The sequence below is a fragment of the Hermetia illucens genome, chromosome 7, assembly GCF_905115235.1.
Source record: "Hermetia illucens chromosome 7, iHerIll2.2.curated.20191125, whole genome shotgun sequence".
Classification (NCBI taxonomy): Eukaryota; Metazoa; Arthropoda; class Insecta; order Diptera; family Stratiomyidae; genus Hermetia; species Hermetia illucens.
In genome coordinates, this window is record NC_051855.1 from 9,969,692 (window position 1) to 9,994,178 (window position 24,487).

Sequence of the window (24,487 nt, forward strand, 5' to 3'; positions counted from 1 at the left end):
CTGCCACCGAACCAAAAGAGCGGCTCAGAGGGCGGTAGGTAGAGTCGATCAGGGGCAGAAAGAGTGTGCCTATAAGGCAGCCCGAAAAACCCTCAAGCTCGCCATCCAGCGAAGCAAGGCGAAATGCTTTAAGGAGCTCTGCTCAGAAGCGGACATAAACCCGTGGGGGAGTGCTTATAGAATAGTGATGGGACGATTCAGAGGCCGCTCCTCTCCGCAGATCACGTGTCCCACCCTCTTGCTGAAAATCATCCAGGGGTTATTCCCCCAGCAAGAAGAGAGCACCGACACATTCCAACCACCTCTGAATGTGACGGCAATCCCACCAGTCACCAGAGACGAACTGCTGGAGATCTGCGGCAGAATAGGAGACAATAAAGCCCCGGGCCTGGACGGAGCACCGGATAAGGCCCTTAAGCTTGCCGTGAAATCCAGGCCGGACATGTTCGCTGAGTTGTTCGAAGCGTGCATGTCCGAAGGAATATTTCCGGCAGCTTGGAAGCGACAGAAGTTGGTACTTCTGCCTAAACCTGGTAAACCTCCAGGTGAACCATCGTCATACCGACCCATATGTCCTTTGGACACGGTGGGGAAAATGTTGGAGCGGGTAATCTATAATAGATTACTCCCGGTTGTTGAGAGCCAAGGCGGCCTTTCAGATCGGCAGTATGCGTTCCGAAAAGCCAGATCAACCATTGATGCCATCAAATTGGTTACTGGTTTGTCCGAGGATGCAATTCACGGAAAGGGTAGTACCAGCAAATATTGCGTGGTAGTAACCCTGGACGTGAAAAATGCATTCAATTCGGCCAATTGGAATCTAATACGGAAATCCCTAGCGAAGGTTGGTATTCCCGCCTATCTCGCTACTATCGTCGATAGTTACTTAACTGAAAGGAGGCTCTGGTATGACACTGATGACGGACCCCAGGAGTATGTTGTTTCCGCGGGTGTCCCATAGGGCTCCGTATTGGGCCCACTACTGTGGAACATCATGTACAACGATGTACTTAATCTTTCCCTGCCGGAGGAAGCCACAGTGGTGGGTTACGTTGACGACATAGCACTGGTTGTTGTCGCAAAACATCTTGAAGATGCTGAGTTATACTCAAGTGAGGCAACCAATGCTGTCAAATGCTCGTTAGAGAGCTCTGGTTTGACACTTGCGGAGGAAAAAACAGAAGCGGTCCTCATCACGAAGCGCCGGAAGAGAAATTACGCCTGTGTTAGAATCGGGAATCATATCATCACTTCCAAACTGGCCATCAAATACTTGGGGGTGGTGATAGACAGGAAGTTCAGCTATAAGCAACACGTACAATATGTTTGTGATAAATCATCCACTGCTAGTATGGCCCTGGCGAGGATGATGGCGAATGTGGGAGGGCCACGGCATACCTCTAGGTTGCTTATAGCCAGGGTGGTGACCTCAATCATGCTCTATGCGACCCCAGTTTGGAGCGAGGTATTGCGGATGTCAGTTAACACTAGCAAACTGAATGCAGTCTACAGGAGGACAGCTCTGAGGGTATGCTCTGCCTTCAGGACTGTTTCAGATGATGCAGCATTCGTCATCTCTGGAATGATGCCGATTGACATATTGGCAGATGAGATGGCGAATATATACCATGCGAAGCCAATCTCTCCCTTATTGCAGACGAAGAAGGCTGAGAGGGAGAGATCCATAAATAGATGGCAAGAGCGGTGGGAACGCTCGGGAAAGGGTGGGTGGACTCACAGGCTCATTCCTGCCATCAAGGAGTGGTTGGAGAGACGACACGGTGAGATTAATTATAATCTCACCCAGTTTCTCACGGGACATGGAGGATATCTCCAATACCTTCACAGGTTTAAATTGGGGACCTCACCCTTTCCTGCTGCTTCTGTAGCATGACTGGCATTATGCCATTTGGGCCTGGAGATTTGTATGCGGAGAAGCTGTTTATAGCCCAGCCGATCCTATCCCCGGTAATTACCGATTTGATAGTCTCGCACAGCTGGAGTTGCCGCAAACTCTCCAAGCGAGGTTCTGATTCACAGTCCTCCTCGCTAGAGGGGAAGTGCGTTTGCACCAGCAGCTCCAAGGTTTCGCTAGAAGATTCCATTCCGGAAGGATGGACTCTTATGTTCCTTGGACAGAATCTTATTGAGCCTCGCGGATTCACTAGTGCTTTCAATGTTCTGACAATAGTCTAGCCAAGACCGCCTCTTGGCGGTCCTGATGGCCGACTTGTACTTCTTTAGGTAGTCCTTGTATGGCTGCCAGTATTTTTGCCTGTAGCAGATGTTGAAAATGTCTCTGGTCAGCTTCCTGAGACTAGAGAGATCTTCGTTCTACCACGGTGGCAGGGTCTTTTTGCTGTACTTAGCAGGGCACGAGACCTTGAAGGCGGTATCAAATGCCTTCTCCAGAGTCCCGACCTTTGACTCCAGTTCGTCTGTCGTGCCAATCCTACCAATTTGCGCACCGGAGAGTTTGTTCTTAATTACCTCACCAAACTTTCTCCAGTTGATCCTCCTGAGGTCTCTAAAGGGCTTGGAGACCTCTGCGGCGAGATCTAAACTGAAGAGTATCCAACTGTGGTCAGAGAAGGATCTCTGGTCAGGCACTCTCCAGTCCTCCACCCTTAGAATCCCGTTGTCGGTTATTAGGGTGATATCAAGGACCTCCTCCCAACCGTGACAGTTCTCCGAGCAGGGGAAATGAAAGGTTGGTGTACTGTCCCTGTTACTCACCGATAGATTTGAAGTAATAATAAAATCAAAGAATGACTCACCTCTTTCGTTAGTTTCGGAGCTGCCCCAAAGCGTATGCCTTGCATTTGCGTCGCAGCCTATCAGCAGGTTGGCTTTCTTTGCTGTTATGGTTTTCGTCAGATGTTGTAGTTCCTCTGGCGGAGCTGATCGGTCATGAGCCATGTACGCCGAGGAAATATACACCAGCTTGACCACAACTAGGTCACTGGAACTCAGGTCCGGGCACAGGAAAGCGTGCAGACTTTTCCTCGCAACAATACATGCTCTAGGTTTAGCCTGATCAGCGTCTCCTGTGCTGTGGAATAAATTAAAATATTTGCTTTGGAGCCCTTTGATGGTTCGGTCGCTTCCGACCCAGGGCTCCTGTGTTAATGCGATGTCGATGTCTTCCGCTAAGAAGACGAGCAGATTAGCCGAGGCGCACTTTGAGTGCTGGAGATTTATCTGCGTTACCCTCAGCATGATCTGCTTGCGTGGGGGGTTTGTCAGCCCCCGTCGGACCGTCGATCGTCATCTCCTCCAACAGCTCGTTGGCGGCGTCGATTGGGTCAAGGTCGTCATCCGGTTTTGCAGAGCGGAACACTTTTACTTTGGCATTCCTGACTCCGAACCACACTTTATAATCAGCCTTTTTCAGTGCCTCCAGGCACTCCTCGTTTATGCGGAGTAGTACGGGCTGGCTGTTTATCTGAGTTTCCTCCTCCTTTATAACAACCCAGTCGCCCATGGGAATCCCGGGGTTGTGAAGGCGCAGGAAATGGACGAGCTTGTCCTCCTCCATGCGGATCTTCGGCAACCAGATGTGAGCGACCGGTCTCCTGGGAATCTCGTCGTAAGGGATAATCTTGAGCTTAACGCCCTCCCAGGCGTCGCTGATCTTAGCGACACACGAGCCGAGAAAGTCCTTAGAGAACTGGTCCATGCAAGCTATTACGTGGAACCCACGGACCACCTGAGATGAATCAAAGTGGGGAGTGAGTCCCGGGTGTTTGCCTCCGGTCTCCACGAGATGTTCATAGACCATGCCCGACGGCCTAGCCTCAACACTGGTCCTCACCTCCAGCGTTAGTTTGCCGTTAGTACATTGCCATCCGCCAGTGCCACACGTAAGTGACTCCTGGCCACGCCGCTGAAGGGCTTCGCAGTACGTGGCCCGCCGGCTGACGGTTGCTGTACAATTTCCTCCGTATGTTGCTTGGCGTCTGCGCTCTTGCCCACTCTGCTCCGCTTCTTATCTTGTTCGACCTCGTCTTGAGATCGGTTGCGTTTTAGAGCGTCAGCCCGGCGTTTGCTGTTGTATTCATCAACAATCGCCTGGTATTTAGCGAGGTCTTTTTCATCCCGCTCGTCGACAGTACCGGCCTCCTTATTCTTGGCAATCTTGCCGAGAATATGCATGGCCTTCTGGTACTGGCTCTTGAGCAGGACACCCGTGGACCTTCGCTTCTTAGCCGGTTTCCGGCGACCGACATTCTTGTCGGTTTTCGCTTTCGAGGGATCCCCCGACGCTTAGGGCTTCGGGTCAGGAGTACTATGTCTGGTACACGCTACACCCAGCTTGACGGCAGTGGGTTCCAGGCTGGAAGCCACTAGTCCGTCTGATGCCTTGCTTCGGGAGGTCCTTGCGGTTGGTTTCAGCACAACAGTGCTACGGCTGGCACCGAGTGTACTGCTCTCGACGGCCACTGTCTCCTGGCCCCTCCGATGATGCGCCTGGCATCATCGCCTCCTCTTCTATCGTCGTTTTAGTTTTTTTGTTAATTGAATTTATGTCTTGGTCCCACGAGTAGTCCGGGAAGAATGTCCACCCTGGTTGGCCCGGCCACCAGGGTAAGGGTCTTATTTGAAACTGAAGGTGCCCAAGGTATTCAGAGTTCGCATACTAAAGACCAAGCTCCCCATTGGCCACGCAGCCCTCGGCGTATACTGTTCCACCTTGGCTTGGGGTCCTATTAGCACCTTGTTCGGTGCAGGGAGGACGATCCCCGGGCTGTTGCGTCAGTCCATCCCCCCGCCAGATCTACTTGCCCCTAACACATGACCAGCAAGCAAGCAGATCCTCGTCAGTTGGATGAGCCTACTCCCAGCCCGGCCCTACACACTCTTGGCCCGCCCGAAGACGGTTTCCAGCGGCCACCACGCGGAGGTCGTGTGAGGACTTGCCGAATTATGCAACTTTAACCTGAAGCATAATCAGACCAGGCCGCCGGGGAAACTTTCGCTGAATTTAAAGAGTCAATAATGAATTGAAAACGTGTCTTTGCGAGACACGCCTTGCAAACAACAGGGCCTAGTCCCCGTCTAGTTCCTGTCATTGTTTCCATTATAAATGATCCCTTTGCTTCCTTATTCAACTGTAGTACGCTTCCCTGATAATAAATTACATCTAAATTGAAAATATATCAGGGATTTTCTTAAGTAGAAACGAGCTCCATCATCCATCCCCCAATTTCCACCAACCTCATGTCTCCTGCTCTAGGATTCCACCATTCCGCATCGAACTGGTTGAAATCTCCTAGTTAGTCATTCATTCGGAAACTTTACGACCTCTTTGTGCATTGTAAATAGAATGGCATAAGTGAACCAAAAAAGGAATGCAGATGATAAATGGGGGCGAACTGGCGGGAACTGATCCCAATTGAAAGCATCGGAAAAGCTATTGTCGAGGTCAGAGGTTGAAGTTTTCATCCTGGATAGAATCACGCATGTGCAGAGCTTCCACATTTGTCATTAACACTTGGGAGCGTTAGATGAGAAAGGAATTAAATTAGTTTACGCTAGTACAAATGTGATAGGGGTAGTTTTCACCCCCGATTTGAATTTGCCGTTAATAAGGAAAGTATGGGGTTGATGGAACATGAAACACAACAGCAAGTATATTATTGCGCACAGAAACAGATATGCCAGGACTAACCGACATTCCTTGCCTATTTTCCCCAGTTAGAGGGGTGCATATGTATATAATCGGTTGCATCGCTAATCATTCTTGTTGAATACTCCAGGATGTGAGGGTGTTCTCGTTTAGTTGGTCAGACTACCATTACCGCATCGTAAAGTAAACAGGAATGCGGGAAGTGAACGGACCCCTCTAACAGAGAAAGGATGTTGGAAAATGCTCCTCGAGTATCCCAAGAAGATTTTCCTCTTTGCAGGGGGCATGCGCCCTGTTTCCTAGAGGTACGGATCACACGCATACATAGGTGTTGCTGCTGGAGCTTTCTAATAATTTCCATTGAAGTCATTCAACCACCGGCAAAGGACACCATCCCCTTAGAATTTTATTGACGGCTTGCACGAGGGAGCTTTTCTCTTCCTCTGTAGTTCTGTTCCACTTGAATCTTTCCGGAGATACTTTTATGGATACTTTGCAGGAGTTTTCTGCTTCAGGTGAGCCGAGTTTATGTGTGCCTTACTGGGGGATGCATTAGCATTATGTATGCGTGCGTGTTTTTTTCCGATAAAACATGGTGCAATTAGAGTCAATTAAAAAAAATCTGTCTTTAATTATACTTGCGACGTTCGAAAGACATGCATTTATCCATGGCTTTCGAAGAGCAAGTGATCCACGAAGGGGCTCCGTAGCATATGATGCGCCTGATGAGAGTCTTATATAGGATCAGCGATTTCGACCCTCTTACTATTGTATTCCCGATTTCCAGTTTCAGGCCTTTAGCCTTCCTGTGGATAGATCTAGATCCCGAGTATGTAGATTTCCTCCTGAAGATACAGACTTGTGTATTGGTTGAGTTAATTTTGATACCCCAGCTCTGGTAGTAGTAGCAGAGGTCAACCAAGTAATCCTCTATATCGCTAACTGCCTTGTCTGGGCGAAAATTAGAGGAGTAGACGAGTGTGTTGTCGGCATACTGCATAAGTTCTGTACCGACCTCAGGGGAGGGGACATCAGCAGTGAAAATATTGTATAAAGTAGGACCAGAAATGGATCCCTGCGGCACCCCAGCAATAACCGGCAAGAGATCGGAAATCTCATTTCCGACACTGACGTAAAAACGTCTATCCTCGAAGAAACTGATGGCAAGTCTGATCGTCGGGATTAGGAATTCGTATTTGATCAGTTTATAGATTAGCCCGTTAATCCAGACGGAATCAAAGGCCTTTTCTAAATCCAGAGCGCAAGCTACCGTGGGTTTGTTATTGACGTTAAGTCTGCTGGCCACAGTATCGTGGAGGTAGCTCAGGGCGTGTTGTGTTCCGTGTTTAGCATGGAAACCGAACTGATGGTCTGGAATAATGTTGTTAACATTGCAGTGTTGGACCAGCCCTACGGTCCATGCTCTCTCAAAAAGCTTCCCCAGGTTAGATAGAAGTGAAACAGGTCTGAAGTTGCCAGGTTCACAGGAGACACCTCCTTTCCGAATGGCTATAATTTTGGCTATTTTCCAGGTGGATGGGAAATTTGTTTTTTCAAGTTGAGTTTTGGTGCTAACTCAGCCCTGAATTTATCCCAGTCAGTGTGGGCGAAAGACCTAATTGTGGTCATTACTCTCTTTTTCAGAGAAAGAGATGAGGACAGTTTGAGATTGACCGCGAAATGGTCGGACATGCCTGGTAAGGTATCACATGATATTACCTGAAAGCTTTGCTTCATTTCCATAGACAGAAGGAAGTAGTCTAATATAGATTGGCTACTGGACCTTGACGGAGAATTCGGCAAGACTATCACGAGATTGGTAGGCGAGAAAGGATCGTGGATCCATTTGAGCAGGGTTTTCCCATTACAGTTAATGGCCGTGTCGCCCCAGTGAGTGTGCCTGGAGTTGAAGTCGCCTCCAAAGACAAGGTAATTAGATTTCAACTGGAGATCGCTCAAGACTTTTAAGTCATGGCCCAGTTCCTCATTTCTAGATTGGCACCTAATATAAACGGAGACAATGAGAATCCGTTTATTGCCAGCCGTTTTAATGAAAGCCGCCGCGGCGGAACAGGTTAGCAGGTTGTCTATGGCGACTTCCTCGAATTCATAATCTTTTTTGATTAATAGGGCAGAGCCGGTGTTGTTATCGTCCCGGATGGTATTATATCCGGGGCCACGCGGGGCAGTGATTGTTTCATGGCTTCAGCGTAAGACAGGCATATCTTACGCTGAAGCCATGAAACAATCACTGCGTGGCCCCTGCACCTCCACCTCCAACAAAGTCTCTCCCAAACCAGCCGGCCGCATTCCGTGAATTGGTTGAAGCCCTCACCTCAGCCAGCACGAATGAACAACGGCAATTCGCTCCCATTAAACTTATTCTTTTGGCCAAACTTTGCGACAGTTGTGCTAGTGCCTGTTTGGTCTGCTGTGCTTCTTTAGATTTGCGGACTTTGGCAGCTTCTTTTCGGGCCAGCATATCTTTATATGCTGGGCAACCGCGGAAGCTGACGGGATGTCCGACTTTGCAGCATTGCGGCACCTCCGTTGAGGGGCGTGGGCAGTCGCCACGCGGATGTTTTATGGTGCATTTAACGCACCGATGTACAATTGTACAATTTTGAGCAACGTGCCCAAAATTTTGACAATTGAAGCATTGAATCTGTCCCAACGGTCTTATTTTTTCTAAGGTAACCTTCTGGTGTAGAATGTATTTCACCTTGAAGGCGTCGTTGAGCTCTTGAGAGGGCTCGAAGGTCACTAATAAAAAGTCCCGATTGAGCCTTCATTGGGAGAGAAGGATTCTCCTTATGTAGAGCTTTGTCCTGATTTGTCAGGAAGTTGGCTACAGACCGGATTCGAGCTCCGCCAGAATTTCTACAGCATCGGTTTCCCGATGTAATCCTCGAATAATGAGGGACTGCGTCCTCAGGGATTGAGGGGTGCTAGTTGTGGCGTTTAAGCCTTGCTCTTTGATAAGAGCGAAGATTTTGCCGTGATCCGATCCGATCGATGGATTCGGCGAAAATGAGGGTCTTATCCGCCCTCGTGTTCTTGAACGTTGTCTTTATCTATTTGCCTTAAGGGACTTTAGCAGAACAGGAACATTTAATGAATATCCGGCATCTTTTGCTTCTTTGGTTTCTGAGCGGGGGTTGGGGTAATATTTGCCTGGGGAGTGCTTTCACTAATCTTAACACTTTTGGCACTAATCTTACTCCTTTTTGGCTTACGTCTTGTGACGAAGTTGAATGGGTCTTCGTCCTCCGATGTTGCAGCAGTGATGTTGCCGGCTACGACGTTGCTAGCTTCTAAGTTGGTCGGCTCTCCCGAGACATCTCCGGCGAAAGCAGACGCACATCCCACGATGTCGTCCCCTTCAATGGGCTGTCCGGCTTGCAGGTTTTCCTTCTCCTACCGTTTTTTACGTTCTGCTCTGAGCTCTGCCCGGGGTTCCGCGATCTCCTCCTTCAGCATTTTTATTATCTCGAGCAGATTTGCTCGATTCTCGCCTCCGGGGCTCGGGCCCCCCTCTTCGTCAGAGGGGCCCCCGGTCTTCGCCCTCTTGGCGGACATTTTGTCCTCAAGCCCGTCCTGCGTGGTTGTCAGGAATTCGGTTCACTAAAAGAAAACAGAAAAAAACAATCGTAGAGCTATACTCCACACACAAACGTAGAGCTGTACTCCACAGGCTTGAAGTTTCCCTCCGCTACCTAGCGTAAACTCCCCTTAGAAAAAAAGAGACCTGAGAACTAAGAATCTGGCTAGAACCCTAAACCAAAGTCGTCGGTTTTATCCCACGTTGGGCGCAATTTTTAGCAATCATGGACTCGGCAAAATATCCACAGCAGCAGGATGTTGGTTTAGAAATTGAAGGGCAGGACTGTTTGATTGAGAAAAAGGAAGACGCAGATTTTGACAGAATTAGACACATTTAGCATATCCAGGGGAATCTATGCGTAGTAATTGCAGGTACAACCCTTTCCGCATACTGGATTTTATGCTAAGGCATGACTCTCTGGAGTGCTGAGCCTGACAAAATGCGCATTTTCGCGACAGTATCCACAACCAATATGGGACTGTTTCACGATGGTACAACAGCAGGTTTGGTAGTTTCATGCAAAAGGAATGACCACTGTCGTCCTCATAACCAAAGGGGAATTCTTTGCTTGCTTTAAAAGTCCGGGAATATGTCTCCCCTCAGCTTAAGTTAGGCACTATATTTAAGGGGGATGTTGGGATTGATCCTTCGTTGTATCGAATGCTCCTAAAAAAATTCAGCAATGCTTCCCTCGTTCCTGTAGGTAGTATGACCAGATTGAATCGTCTCAGGACGAGGTCAGATCTATAGGCGCTTTCACATGAGTTTATATCCGCCTTCATACAGAATTGTTTGAAGGTGTCTCTCTTGTTTCGCTCAGCAATGAGCTTCAGGTTTTGCCTTGTGGACAAAATCTGGTTCAATAGGTTACGGTGGGCGGGTCACTTAATCCGTATGGATGAGGATGATCCCACCCGGAAAGTCTATAAGGGCAATATCCATGGTAGAAAAAGAAGACGAGGCAGACCCTGCCTAAGATGGAGCGATGGCGTAGGTCAGGACGCCAGACAGCTTTTAGAGATATCGAATTGGTGGACCTCGGCGCAGAGCAAGGTTGTCTGGAGTTCCTTATTAAGGCAGGCCTAGACCGGATACCGGTTGTTGCGCCGTTGATGATGATGATGAGGAAATTATATGATCATGGCATTGATAAATTGCCATGGTATCTAGATATGCTTTGTCACATCAGGGACTATCTCTGAAGTTGTGCTTGATTCAGCCAAACTTTAATAAATCCTTTTTCGCCCGTGGCTTTCTCGTAGATCAGTTTGATGTCATAGTCCTTTGACCTGACTCTCAGACTGAAAACGATTGCCTGTTAGTCGGCTTGAAGCTAGTGTTTATTGATTTTTCCAGGACATATTGCGAGCTAGCGAAGAGCTAAGGAAAATCAGCCGAATCCGCCCCCTCCTTTCCGGTGGATATGAACTTCACATTCATTACCCCGTCTAGCTGCGCCAAGCTTTGCAGAAGACAATATCCTTTGGCGTTGACCAGCAAACTTTTCATTCTATAGAGCCCGAATTGAAGTCACTAGTAATGATTTTGAGTCCCTGCTGAATCGGTCAATTACACTTTATTACCAAAGTTTCTCTGGGGTTCGCTCATTCTGGCACTTTGCATCTTCAGTTTATAGTTGGTTTCTGAGAGCAAGATCCTATAGTGTAAGGCGTACTTTGTACTTTCCTGGTGAAGTCTTCAGCTTCAGCTTGGAGCTGGAAATCCAAAGTGCGATCTCTTTTGTATTTTTTTCTAGATCTGACATTTGTAACTGCCCTCAGGCTTTCCAGATCACGATCAGCTTTCTTAATATATCTGTATAAGCCATATTGCTGGTACCTAAGATAACGATAGCCTTGGAGCGAACCCTTGTCTTCTTAGCCACGTTCTTTTCGTTTCGAGATCGGCTCATGCGAAGTGAGTGTTCCGAGTCTCTGTTTTGTAAGCTTGTTATATCTCTCGTCATCCATATTGGTTTTTTATTCAGGGTTACTTCTCCGGCCTGAGAATAAACCATGCCTGTGGGACACGCATATCTGCGTATCGACCAAAAATGTCCTTATCCTCCACTCCAAGAGATGGTTGATGGTAGGTCAACCAATTTATTATAGGCCGTCTGCCTGTCTGTCTGTCCCACGTAATTTAGACGACCAAAAATTTCCTTATCCACTCCAAGAGATGCTTGATGGTAGGTCAACCAATTTATTATAGGCCGTCTGTCTGTCTGTCTGTCTCACGTTATTTAGTTCGGAAAGATTTCACTTAATGACACGAAATTTCCTAGAAATGTGGGGATGCTGTTAATGGCATCATTATATGTTGAATTTGGGGAGGTCGGCCCTGTTGTCCGCCCTGTCTTCCTCTATGGTTCTGAATGAAGGGCATCTCGCGTTAATGGAGACGAATATGTTGTGCTGGACTAGTGGCGTATCACGCCTTGATCACATCACAAATGAGGATATTCGCGATCGATATGGGGTTGCACCCATCGTTGAAAAATCGGGAGAGAGGTGTCTTCGATGGTAGGGTCACGTAATTCGCGCTAATGAAAACTCACTTGCCAAGATTGGTTTGAACATCGAAATCGTCGGTAAAAGACCAAAAGGTTCATTGAAACAACGGTGGTTATCAATGGGGGGATTTGAAAGGCTCGCGACTGTAACCAAAGCAGGCTTTTGACAGAGAAAAATGGCGCAATCGATCATGACAAGCCGACCCCGCTTGTGAAGTGATTAGTGCGTTGCTTTGGATTCTGAAACATTTAGGTTTGAACCCATGAAATCGTCACTTATTATTTGTTTGCGAAGATTTGAATTGCATTGTGAGGTCATTACTTGCTTCCCTCAAAATCTTTGCGTCTACCAGATCCATGTGATTGAATTTCCTTTCATCTAGCGTATGTAGGCTAGAAGATCCGGTGTTCCATAACCGCGAATATCACGGTGAAATCAGCCTCACTTAATGAAGTTGCGAATGGTGTCAGTCACCCCTGATCGCTAACTATCCAGTCGACACAGCCCGCAGGGCGCACTGGATTGGGGTAACTTTTTTCGGCTTGCCGGTCGAGGGTCCTGGAGTCCTCTGGAACACTAAAGAAAGCGGGAAAGAAACGGGTGATTCAAAGGTATGGGTGGGGCTATGCAGTAGGTGCAGATGTAACGGGCTGACTTTAGGAGAATCTATGCAAAGATCGTAAACTCGCTGCGGAGAATTGAAACATTTAGTTACGAAGATGATGGATTTTATAAGCTGATAACAGGAGACCTACTTTTTATAAGGTCGTTCTGTGCCTTTAGTTAGATGTCAGGCGAAAACTATCGACAAGGATACGGCAAAAAGGATTTTGTTAAATAGTATTAAACAAGAAAAGGAAATGACATAGGCTACCTACGAAATATAGGCTACCTGCTTAATGTAGGCTACTTACTGAATATAGTAGTAGTAAGGCCAATGATTACCTATGGAGCGGTAATCTGGGCAGAAAGAACCCAACTCAGCACACAAGCCAGGGAATTACATAAGCTCCAAAGGCTGGCTTGCGTGTGTATCAGTGGGGCAATGAGGACATCCCTGGAGGTCCTTCTGGGATTGACCCCTCTCCATCTGCACATACAGATGCAGGCAAGGAGATCATTATTCAGGATGGCCGGTAGTATGAGTGTGGCGGGGAGCTGCCTAAATCGAAGGAAGATTGATATCGTTTCTAGGCGGTGTCCCGAATTACTGATACCGAGGGATAACATGACAACGAGGTTTCACTTCGATAAGAAGTTCGAAACACGTTGGAGTAACAAGGCAAACTGGGAGAGCATGGCTGCGACATACGGCTTAAACCAGCAACTGATTACTTGGTACACTGACGGATCCCTCACAGCAGAGGGAGCGGGTGCCGGTGTCATTGGTCCAAGGAAAATGTACTTTGAGCCAATGGGCAGGTACACTAGCATATTCCAGGCGGAAATTTACGCCATAGACAAATGTGCCTCCTTTAATCTGCAAAGGAACTATAGGGGCCAGAACATAGCTATTCTCACCGATAGCCAAGCAGCGATCAAGGCACTTAGGTCCAACCAGGTGAACTCTAAACTGGTATGGGAATGCCCTGAGAGATTGAATACACTCGGCTCGTCCAACAAGGTCTGGATACTTTGGGTTTTCGGCCATGCTGGGTTGGAAGGCAATGAGGCAGCGGATGAACTAGCCAAGAAGGGAGCAGGGATGCCTTTACAAGGGCCAGAACCTTTCTCTGGAATCTAAGAAATGAAAAGAAACGGTTGAGGGAACTATATTGGGCGGGCCTACCAGGTATGGAGCAGTCCAGGGTGCTTATTCGGGGATACGAACCCATGCGTACAAAAGATTGCTGAAACCTCACCAAAAGGAACCTCCGAATCATAGTGGGAATTCTCACTGGTCATTGTCGGCTGAACTATCACCTGGGGAAGCTAGGGATATCTACGGACACTGCCTGCAGGTTCTGTGAGGAGGAGGACCAAACCTCTATGCACGTCCTGGTACAGTGTCCGGCACTTGTGCAAAGTAGGTCGATACATCTGGGAGAACACTTAATACCAGATGCAAAGCTGAAACTTCTGGAAGTGGGGAACATACTAAAGTTCCTAACGGTTATAGGTGATAATTTAAAAGTATTTTGTGCTAGCAATGATTTTCCTGTTTCCTCTGAAAATGTCAATTTCCGTTTAGCACTGTTGCATCCTCCGACCAGATTTCTGCTTTGCTGAAAAATATGAAAATAGGAAATGTGTGTAGCTTTTCATCCCTCACCCATCCAAGTGAGTGCAGCAACATGTCTTTCGGTTCAACTCCATGATGGGATGTGAAAATTGAGGGGGAAGAAGCAAGGGGTGGGGAGGAATGTTGATATATTACGTCTTCCTTGCACCACACTGAAAACCACCTCCTAGTTCACAACTGGCAGCTAGATGAGCTTACTCGCTACCAGCACTATTGTGTCCAATGAATTTCCCGTGAATTTTCCTCGCCCGCTGGCTCGTTGCACGCTTCTAGCTGCCTTAGGAGATCTGTAACTTGCTGGTGCTGGTGCTGGTGGCACGTATAATGCTCACTATCGTCGTAGTCGTCGTTGTCGTACACTCTATGCTCCCAACACTATAGCCTCTACTACCACCATTGGCCAGTAGCTCGGTCGGTGGCTTTTTGTCAGTCTTTGGGAACTTTTCACGACCCCAGCGCAATTTTCCGAAGCTTTTCCGTACTGTAGTCACCGTCTCCGCGTTGTAGTCTAGTCGATGACTTCTCCAACGGTCGTTCACAACGCGCTTTCCGTAGTTCTGTATCTTGTAGGCTAACTGAGCATACAATCCCATATTCATCTCAAAGTCCGTGCGGAAAAGTGAAGTTTTCCCATTTTCATTCTTTGGTGATGAAAAATCGGGTCGCGGGTAAGCGAGTGTCTTAGTGAACGAACGAGCAACGGGCGCACTTAGCTCATTCACTGTGAACGTAAAGTAAATATAGAAAAGATGAACCGTGAAATGGAAATCTATGGGAAAAGTAACGAAGAAAAGTGATAAGATCCACGGAAAACATAGTGGTGTCGAACGAAAGGCAATCTCGCGAGGAAAACTCTTCAATTTGAGTTGGTTTTTTCCTCATAGGGAAGGAGATAGTTAATGTAGAATAGTGAGCTCCAAATTCGGTGACTGTTCATGCTATTTCTGCCGAGGCCAGATGCAAGTGAAAGTCGGAAAATTGTGATGAAAATCGAACGGATGAAAATTCCAGGAGAAAATTCTACAGGAAAATACAATATCGGTTGTACCATACATACATCGTGCACACAATACACATGCGGTTACATGCAGACTAGTGGCTGAGGAAAATTTCTAGATTCAATTTTATGGTGGAAAAACTCGAGGAAAAGCATTGTTACTGCTGCTACTGCTACGACTACTGTTTTCAACATCGATACGACACAGCCAACACAGTGAGGTACGGTCAACGCTAACAGGAGACGAGGACGGTGCATACTCAAGTGGGGAAAATCAAGGAATCATCCCTCCGAGCAGATGAATCTTATGCTTGTCTTCAACGGGAGATCTCTCAATTATCATGGAAAATGTGAGAAAATTTAATTGTTATTTGAATATTTTGGTTGTTTGTTCTCTGTGCTCTCTCTTTCTCCACTGATGCTTATGGCCCAGGGACTGGGAAGGAGCCAAACCGATTGCCCACAGTATGGGAAATTTCGCGTGCATCACACACCCATTTGTGTACCCGATTTGGCTGCGAGACGCTGGAAAAGCTAGCAATGAAAAATCCCTGCGATTTTTCCTAGAGTAAGATGCTGTGAAAATCGTGGAAAATCGCGATGTATCTTGATGAACGATTGGGTCCCATGTATGTTTACATTCTGAGATATTCTACAAACGGGGAGAGTGTGCATGTTATTAGCTCTGTATTGGCTTTGGAGACGATTTTCCGAAGCGAACACAGGGAAATTCGCCTGAAACAATCTAGATACGAGACGTTCCTGTCTAGCCTGCCAAAATCTAAATGCGTTTAAATATTTTTTATTTAAATTCAGACCTGAGAAAATCTCGACCCACATACGTGAATCAGAGTGTGACGTGCCCGCTATGTGTTTGAATTAAATGATTAGGGGAAGCGGGGCGAGTATAGATTCCTTCATATCCAAGAGGAAACCCCCCTAAGCGGAAAGTCCCTGTCACACGACAGTGCAGCACAAAAGGCATTAGAGGAGCTCGACTTTTTCACCGTGTTCCAGTCCGGAATCAAAATGTATGTTTACCATATACTTTCGTTGAGAAAGTGACCTGATGTGCGTACCCCCACTACCCCCCATACATACATATATATATGGTTGAACAATAGAAATCCTTTCATTCTTGCCTACAATATTTTGGGGGATATCATCATCATTCTTTCATTCTTGTGTACAATATTTTTGCGGGATATCAACATCATCACCATCGTTATTTGCTCTACTTTCAGTGTCGTCGTTCCGCTGTGCAGTATCAGTAATCCACCCCCAAATAATCTTTCTCCGCCACAAAGTCAGACGGCACAGTTGTATACTGTGCGCAGTCACAATCCACCCCCTTCCTTCCATCCGTTGCCTCTACCTGACAGCTTTTTTTGACCACTCTCACGTTCCGCACTTTTTCGTTTTCGTTATTTTTTCCCCAACAGTGCCCCTACCCTTTGGTACCCCGGTGAGATATCCCCCCACTACTGGCTGCTTGCCTTCTTGTTGGCAAATTTGTACTTTGAATCCCGACTGCACAGCTCCATCACATTTTATCCTACTGCAACGCAGTTAACTTAACCAATCTTCCCTGGATATATTTTGACTCCCTAAATTTTTTCTGCTTAACATGAAATTTATTTTAATTAAGTTCTGCTCTCGAGCAAGGACACTCTCGAGCAAGGACACTCTCGTGTTGGAAGAGAGAAGGAGGGTGGTTAGGTGACTGTGTGGTGGAGGTCGAGTGAATGAATGTCGTTCTCATAGAAAATTTACAACTCGAAAGTTGGACACGTGCGAGAGGGGTGGGTAAGGAGTGCACGCAAAACCCGATGAACGAACAATAGTAAAAGGCTACACTAGGGCATCGAAACAATCGAAAAGGCCGGACCGGAGAAAAGGACAATTTGAATGTCTGCTGATTGACATCCTAACTGGCGTGTTCTGCTGGAAATTCGTTGAAAATTTTTCCTAATGTGTCACTTTTTAGGGTTTTGTTTGCAAGACAAAACCTTGTTAAAATCGGTTTACTGTTTGTCTGTCCTTTTTTTTTGAGGAGGTGGAAATCTTCAAAAGACACTGGCCTGGACACGCCAGCGTGTGGGATTCTTACCCACTAAATCCACCCCCGACTCCCTCCAAGCCCCGTGGAACCACCGTACGATATTACATCACGGGGCGGAGTCAGCTCATTTTAGCTTGGTCCCCTTGCGTCTCTACGCAGCGTACGTAACCACGCTTTTCTGATCTCCATGACCATGGAATTGATCGCATCCCAGTCTTCCTGACATGTTAGCATTTTTCGCACCAGATTCTCTGGTACAAGCACCTCTCCTAGAGTCTCCTCTAGGTTCTTCCTTTTCTCCACAAACCTTGGACAGTCGAAGAATACATGCTCTGGGTCCTGTGGGAGTCCATCGCAGTTTGGACAGTCGGGTGAGGTATCCAGTTTAAACCTGAACAGGTACTGGCGATATCCTCCATGCCCCGTGAGAAACTGGGTGAGATTATAATTAATCTCACCGTGTCGTCTCTCCAACCACACCTTGATGGCAGGGATGAGCCTGGGTATCCACCGACCCTTTCCCGAGCGTTCCCAACGCTCTTGCCATCTATTTAGCGATCTCTCCCTTTCGGCGTCCTTCGTCTGCGATAAAGCAGAGATAGACTTCGCATTATATATATTCGTCATCTTATCTGCCAAGATGTCAATGGGCGAATGCTGCATCATCTGAGACAGTCCTGAATGCCGAGCATACTCTTAGGGCTGTTCTTCTGTAGACTGAACTCAGTTTGTTACCGTTAAATGTAACCTGCAATGCCTTTCCCTAAACTGGAGCTGCATAGAGCAGGATCGAACTCACTACCCTAGCTATAAGCAACCCGGAGGCATGCCGTGGCCCTCCCAAGTTCGGCATCATTCTTGCCAGGGCGACACTCGCAGTGGATGCCTTGTCATAGACATACTGCACGCGTATCTTATAGCTAAGCTTCCCATCTATCATCACTCCCAAGTATTTGATCGCAATTTGAATACGGGCTAAATTTCTTTTACGGCGCAAGTGTCAGACCAGAGCTCTCAAGCCAACCCTTAACAGCACTGATCGCTTCGCATGAGTATAACTCAGCATCTTCGAGATGCTTTGCAACATCAACCAGCGCTATATCATCGGCGTAGCCCATCACCGTGGCTTCCTCCGGAAAGGGAAGGTTAAGCACATCGTTGTACATGATGTTCCACCGCAGTGGACCCAGTACGGAGCCCTGTGGGACACCCGCGGATGCAACGTACTCTTGGGGTCCGTCATTGGTGTCATACCAAAGCCTCCGTTCTTGTAAATAGCTGTTGACGATAGCTGCAAGATAAGCGGGAACACCAATCTTCGCCAGAGATTCCCATATTAGATTCCAATTGGCCGAATTGAATGCATTTCTCACATCCAGGGTCACCACTATGCAATATTTGCTAGTACTGCCCCTTGCGCGGATTGCATCTTCGGCCAAGCCAGTAACCATTTTGATGGCACCAATGGTTGATCTGGCTTTACGGAACCCATACTGCCGATCTGAGAGGCCTCCCTGGCTCTCAGCAACAGGGAGTAATCTATTATAGATTACTCGCTCTAGCATTTTGCCCACAGTGTCCAAAAGACAAATAGGTCTATAGGAGGTTGACTCACCTGGAGGTTTGCCAGCCTTAGGCAGTAGCACCAACTTCTGTCGTTTCCATGATGCAGGAAATATCCCCTCGGACATGCACGCTTCGAGCAACTCAGCGAACATGTCCGGTCTGGATTTCGGGGCCTTATTCGGCACGCCATCCAGACCCGGAGCTTTATTATCTCCTATCCTAGTAGATCTCCAGCAGCTCGCCACTGGTGACTGACGGTATTGCCCTGTCGTTCAGAGGTCGCTGGAAGCTGTCTATGCCCTCCTCTTGCTGAGGGGATAATCCCTGGATAATTTCTAACAAGAGCGAAGGACACGTGATCTGCGGGGATAATCGGCCTCTGAACCGCCCCATCACGATTCTATAGGCGCTCCCCCACGGATTTACGTCCGCTTCTAAACAGAGCTCCTTAAAGCATTCCCTTTTGCTCTGCTGGATGGCGAGCTTGAGGGTTTTGTGGGCCTCCTTATAGGCGCGCTGTTTTTGCCCTTGGTCGATTCTGCCTACCGTTCTTTGAGCCGCTCTTCTGGCTCGGTGACAGGCTGATCGAAGACTGGGCAGTTATGTGAGACTTTTACTCACTAAAACCACCTCCTTCTCCTTCGCTTACCCCGCGCGGACTGCCATTTCGGTATTACATCGCGGGGCAGGATCAGTTATGAACTGCGGCTTCCATCGTTATTTGTCACTTTCCTCCGAAGGTCCTCCCTCCTCAGCAGATTGTGGATCGCCTTCATTAATTTTTCAACCGCCCTCCAAGATGTTTTAGAGGCTAGCATGTAGTCCATGATATTCTCGGGTGTCAACCGTGCCTCGGCGTCAATTTCCGCCTCCGCTCTGTGTGCAGCGAACCGCGGGCAGTTAAAAACAGCATGCTCCGCATCTTCCGGAATCATCACGCATGTTGGGCAATACGGGGAGTCATCACGCCCGAAGCGATAAAGGTATGCACGGTACCCTCCGTGTCCGCTTAGGAATTGAGTTAGGTGGTAACTAGCCTCACCGTGTCTTCGCTTGATCCATTTAGAGACATCTGGAATAATCCTGGTTGTCATCCCACTTTTTCTGCCATTCCAAAATAGAATCACTTCGTGCCAATTGCCGACGATTGGTATAAGACTCACCGATTGCATATGATGGGTCATACAGGCGTTGACCCTCATTCGCCAAGATGTCGATGGGGATCATGCCGGCTATCACACAAGCTGCTTCATCTGAAGTTGTACGGTAAGTGCATGAAGTACGTAATGCGCTCAATCGGTATGGGGCTGCGATTTTTCCTCTGTTTGCTTCCACCTTCAAAGATGATGCCCAGACTCGAGCTACATAAAGCAAGATGGAGCTAACAACTCTCGAGATCAGGAGCCGACGGCTTTGCCTAGGACCACCTATATTTGGCAACATTCTTGCCAACAATGTAGCCACTCCGGAAGCCTTGGTTGCTAAATTTTCAAGATCAGACTTGAATTTCAGTCTTTGGTCAACCATGACTCCTAGGTATTTAAGCGTTGGCTGCGACTGTATTATGCGTTCTCCAATCCTGATCTTTATCGACGTCTGCTTCCTTCGCTTTGTAATCAAAACTACCTCGGTTTTATGCTCCGCGAGTGTCAGACCAGCTGCCTCTAGCCAAGACCTGATATCAAAAATTGCCTCGTTTGTGAGTACCTCGATCTCATCAATGTCTTATGCGACGATAGTTACTCCGATATCGTCTGCGAAGCCAATGATTGTCACTCCTTTGGGTAGTTGCAACTTTAGAATTCCGTCATACATTATTATCCACAGGAGAGGACCGAGGACTGATCCTTGTGGAACCCCGCAGGTTGTTGTATACGTTTTAAGTCCATCGTCCGAATCGCAACACAATATCCTCTCCCGGAGAAATTCCATGACTATGTGCACCAGATATTTAGGAACGCCCAATTTGGTTAAAGCCGCAATTATTTTGTTCCATTTTGCCGTATTGAAGGCATTCTTCACATCGAGAGTAACTACCGCACAAGATTTATTGGCCTCCATTGCTTTTTCCGCAATTTCCGTCACCATGCTGATGGCATTGACAGTAGATCTTGCCTTTCGGAATCCGAACTGCCTGTCTGAGAGACCACCCTCCCTTTCTGTGATTGGTACAAGCCTATTGAAGATGACCTGTTCGAAAAGTTTGCCGATGCCGTTTAGCAGGCATATAGGTCTATAAGACGAGGATCACCCAAAGGTTTATTTGGCTTCGGGATTAGCACAAACTTCTGTTTCCGCCACTCTTCCGGGAAAATCCCATCTTTGAAGCACGTGGTAAATGTTTCAGAGAACCACCTTGGAACTGTCTTGACGGCCACTGTCAGTGCTTTATTCGGAATGCCGTCTAAACCTGGGGCTTTATTTTCGGCAATCTTCGTCGCGGCTTCCAGGACTTCTTTCGTGGTTACCTCGGGAATTTCACCGGGATCTACCTGGACACTGGGAAGGTTCGAATCACTTGAAGCGTATGGGAAGAGAGTGCTAATGATTTCCCGCAGCAAATCAGAGTTGGTGATCGGTGGGGAGCGCTTTCCCTTGATTGTTGCCATAACTGCCTTGTATGCACCTCCCCATGGGTCGAAGTCCGCTTCCTTGCATAATCTCTTGAAGTGTTCAGTTTTACTTCTAGAGATGGCTGCTTGCAATGCTTTCCTCGCCTTCTTATATTGGTGGAGCATTTCCCACCGGTATCGCTTCCTGCAAACGTATTTCCTTGAACATTTCTTCATCAAGTTTTTTGGAGGTCCAACCCGATATTGCAGGGTTCTTGATTCGCTTTGCTCCTGTCGGACGCTCCACCTGGAAGATGATAGCCTGATGGTCACTGTGCGTATATTCCTCGCTCACATGCCATTGGAGATCCTTAGATAATGAATCGCTAACAAACGTGAGGTCTATTACCGATCCCATTTCCCGTCTCCGAAAAGTATTGACGCCACCAGTATTTGCCAGAACAACGTTCAAACGTGAAAACACTTCGAGCAATATGCGGCCTCTAGCATTTGTTTCGCGACTTCCCCAATCTTCGGCCCAAGCTAGGATTAAATACTTCTCCGTCTGCGGCACTAATCGGTCTCTATATTTTTAAGTGAGATTTTTTTTTCAAAATAGGATCCTGCTTTAGGAGTGACCTATTTTTTAAGGCTATGCACAGTGTGTGTCTGTCCTTTCTCTTCCTCTATCTTTTTCCTTTTCTCTTTGCGAGACTACCCTTTTGGCATTGCCTCACGGGGCTGATTTGATCGCATCTATACTGGATTCCAAACACCTCAAGCATTACCGCCATTCACGGAATTGCTGAATTTGCTGGACATCCTGGGCCTGAGCGAACTAAGATATTGGGACTCTGGAGAGTATTCCTGTCTCTCTTGCAGCAATGTACTATTACCCTTTAGAAAGCCAAGTGGTAGCAGACACGAATCTGATGGCTACCGCAAGGCACGGTCTCTTGACTTATGAGCCGGTTTCTGACAGACTTCTGACTGCAAGAATCCAGTTGTATAGCACTATTCATCAACGGGGACTTCTGATATAATGGAGAAGGCTGTTTATTGCGACTAGTTTCAGGCAATTCAGGGGAGGCTTCCTAAATAGTGCATTCTGAGAGTGATGGGTGATTGGAATGCCAAGGTGGGCCTTGACAACACCTTGCTCTGACATGTCATAAGGAAGTACGGTGTTGACGCCCCTAACGATAATGGTGGGAGGCTTGTGGATTTCCACCGCCTCGGCATTGGTAGCACATTGTTCGAACATAGAGATTGCTATGAGGTCAGTCGTTCGACAGTAAGAAAACTTTCTTGCTGACCAGACCGCCGCAAGAGGACTATATACAGGAGAAGCAAATCCAGTGTCTAGGAAGCACGGAATATCAATGCGTATTCGCGGGGCAGTGAGGAGGTAGCGAGCTGGCCCGTGGTCTCCGTAGAAACACAGACAAAGTCTATTGAAGCATGGGTGCGACTCCAAAATGATCACCCTTAGGTAGCAATTCTGGCTTCTGCCGCTTCCACTTGTCAGATCTGGACGTCAAAGCGAACTTCAGAGCCTTCCAGGGCCGGAGCGTAGTTGTATCATATTCTACTGCAGATGTTGAGCAGCTTATCTCTGGTTCCTGTGTGAATCGCCGTTGCTGCAAGATGGCTCTGGAATCTGTCAGTGCTTAGTTCGTCTACAGGCGGTCGCCTCTGAGCACTTATTCAACTCTGTTCAGATTTATTCTCTTCTATTTCGCCTGATGGGTAGTTTCCGATTTCTATGGGTCCCTTTATGGAAGGACTCTTTTTGTCCCTGATCGGGTTTCCTTATGGATTGTTTTTTGCTTTCTAAATCAGTGTCATCTACCGTCTCGGGTTAGCGACAAATCAATCAAAGGGTAGCCAGGTCACTCTTTCACAACTAATGTGGTTTTCTGCTGCGAAATGTGTGCCTGCTTGGCATCGTATGCATTTATGAACCATTATATCATATGGAGGTGCATGCTTTTTTAAATAAGTCTAACCACACCTTTTGGGCCTTTACTGTCGAACTGTCCCAGTTACTTTTTGTTTTACTTTTCCGCTCGAGGACCCCTGCGTCGAAATCACCTTTCGATTTCATCCCCGTTGCGTCAAAAGCAAGGTTGTCAAACATGTCCCCAAATTCAGACATATACCCCACTTATCTTCCCTTATACAAAGCCAGCACGCCCTCATTGTCGCTCTAACAGGCGGATCGCTTTACCCTCGAGGCTTCCATAGTATTCACTTATAATATCAATATCTACCTTAGATTCGTCAGACGTTCCAGAATCCTAAGCGCCTTTGGAATGATTGAGGTTTATTTGCATTAACTAGATCTTCTGGTACTAGCAATTCCTCTAGATTTTCCTCTAGCTACCTCCCTCTTTCTACGAATTTTGGACAGTAGATGAATACGTGTTCGGGGTCCTGGACCATCGGATCAGGTATCAAGTTTAAACGTCTGCAGGTATTGACAGTATCCTCCATCCTTCCGCGAGAAATCGGGTAAGATTATAATTGATCTCAAACCACTTCTTGATGGCAGGGATGAGCCTGTGTGTCCACTGACCTCCCATGCGTTCTCAACTCTCTTGCCATCTACAGGTCTCTGCGTCCTTCATCTACGATAAAGGAGAGATGGACCTGACGTCACGATATCAATCGGCATCATTCCCGGGAAGACGACCGCAGCATCATCTGAAATAGCTCACCACCCTAGCTATAAGCAACATAGATGCATACTGTGGCCCTCCCACTTTCGACATCATCCTTGCAGTGGATGCTTTATCGCAAGCATGCTGAGCATGCGTCTCTGAAGTGATGATATCCGTTCCGTTTCTTTGTCCACAAGCATTAGACCAGAACTCTCTAGCCAATCCTTAGCAGCACTGATTAGCTCACGTAAATATAACTCAGCATTTTTGAGATGCTTTGCGACTACAACCAACCATGGAGTCACCTACTTTATTAGCTTGGTCTAACCACTCCTCGATAAAGATTTGCTCAACCAAGGCTTTCGCAGGCCAGCAATCTTTCAGTTTAGAGCATACTGATGCTCTGCTCTGTGGTAACACCCATAGATCAGAGAAGATTGCTTGGTGATTGCTGAAGGTGTAGTGCTCGCTGATGCACCAGGACGTACTACGTGCCAGTGCGCGGCTGATAAAGGTTAAGTCTACCATTTGGCAGACACTCCTCTTCGAAAGTGTTTATAATCAAGCGATTAGTTTGAGCTGGAGTTTTTCTCGTTTAATCAGCTCAGGGTCTCCCTCCTGAGTCCTTCGAATCTTACTGACATTTCCACCTTTAGGTC

At 47.3% G+C, this 24,487-nt stretch overlaps 1 protein-coding gene across 8 annotated transcripts in view; it reads left to right on the forward strand.

Moving 5' to 3' along the window:
* Positions 1-24,487, forward strand: part of LOC119661005 (serine/threonine-protein phosphatase 2B catalytic subunit 3-like) — a 134,053-nt gene that overhangs the window by 5,860 nt on the left and 103,706 nt on the right. Inside the window, exon 1 of one of the 8 annotated variants that reach the window (XM_038070129.1) lies at positions 14,356-15,335. The exons of the other annotated variants lie outside the window; for them this stretch is intronic. The gene's annotated coding sequence lies outside the window, so the exon portion shown is untranslated. Of the gene's footprint in view, positions 1-14,355; positions 15,336-24,487 lie in introns of those variants that run through there. 8 annotated transcript variants of the gene reach the window in all.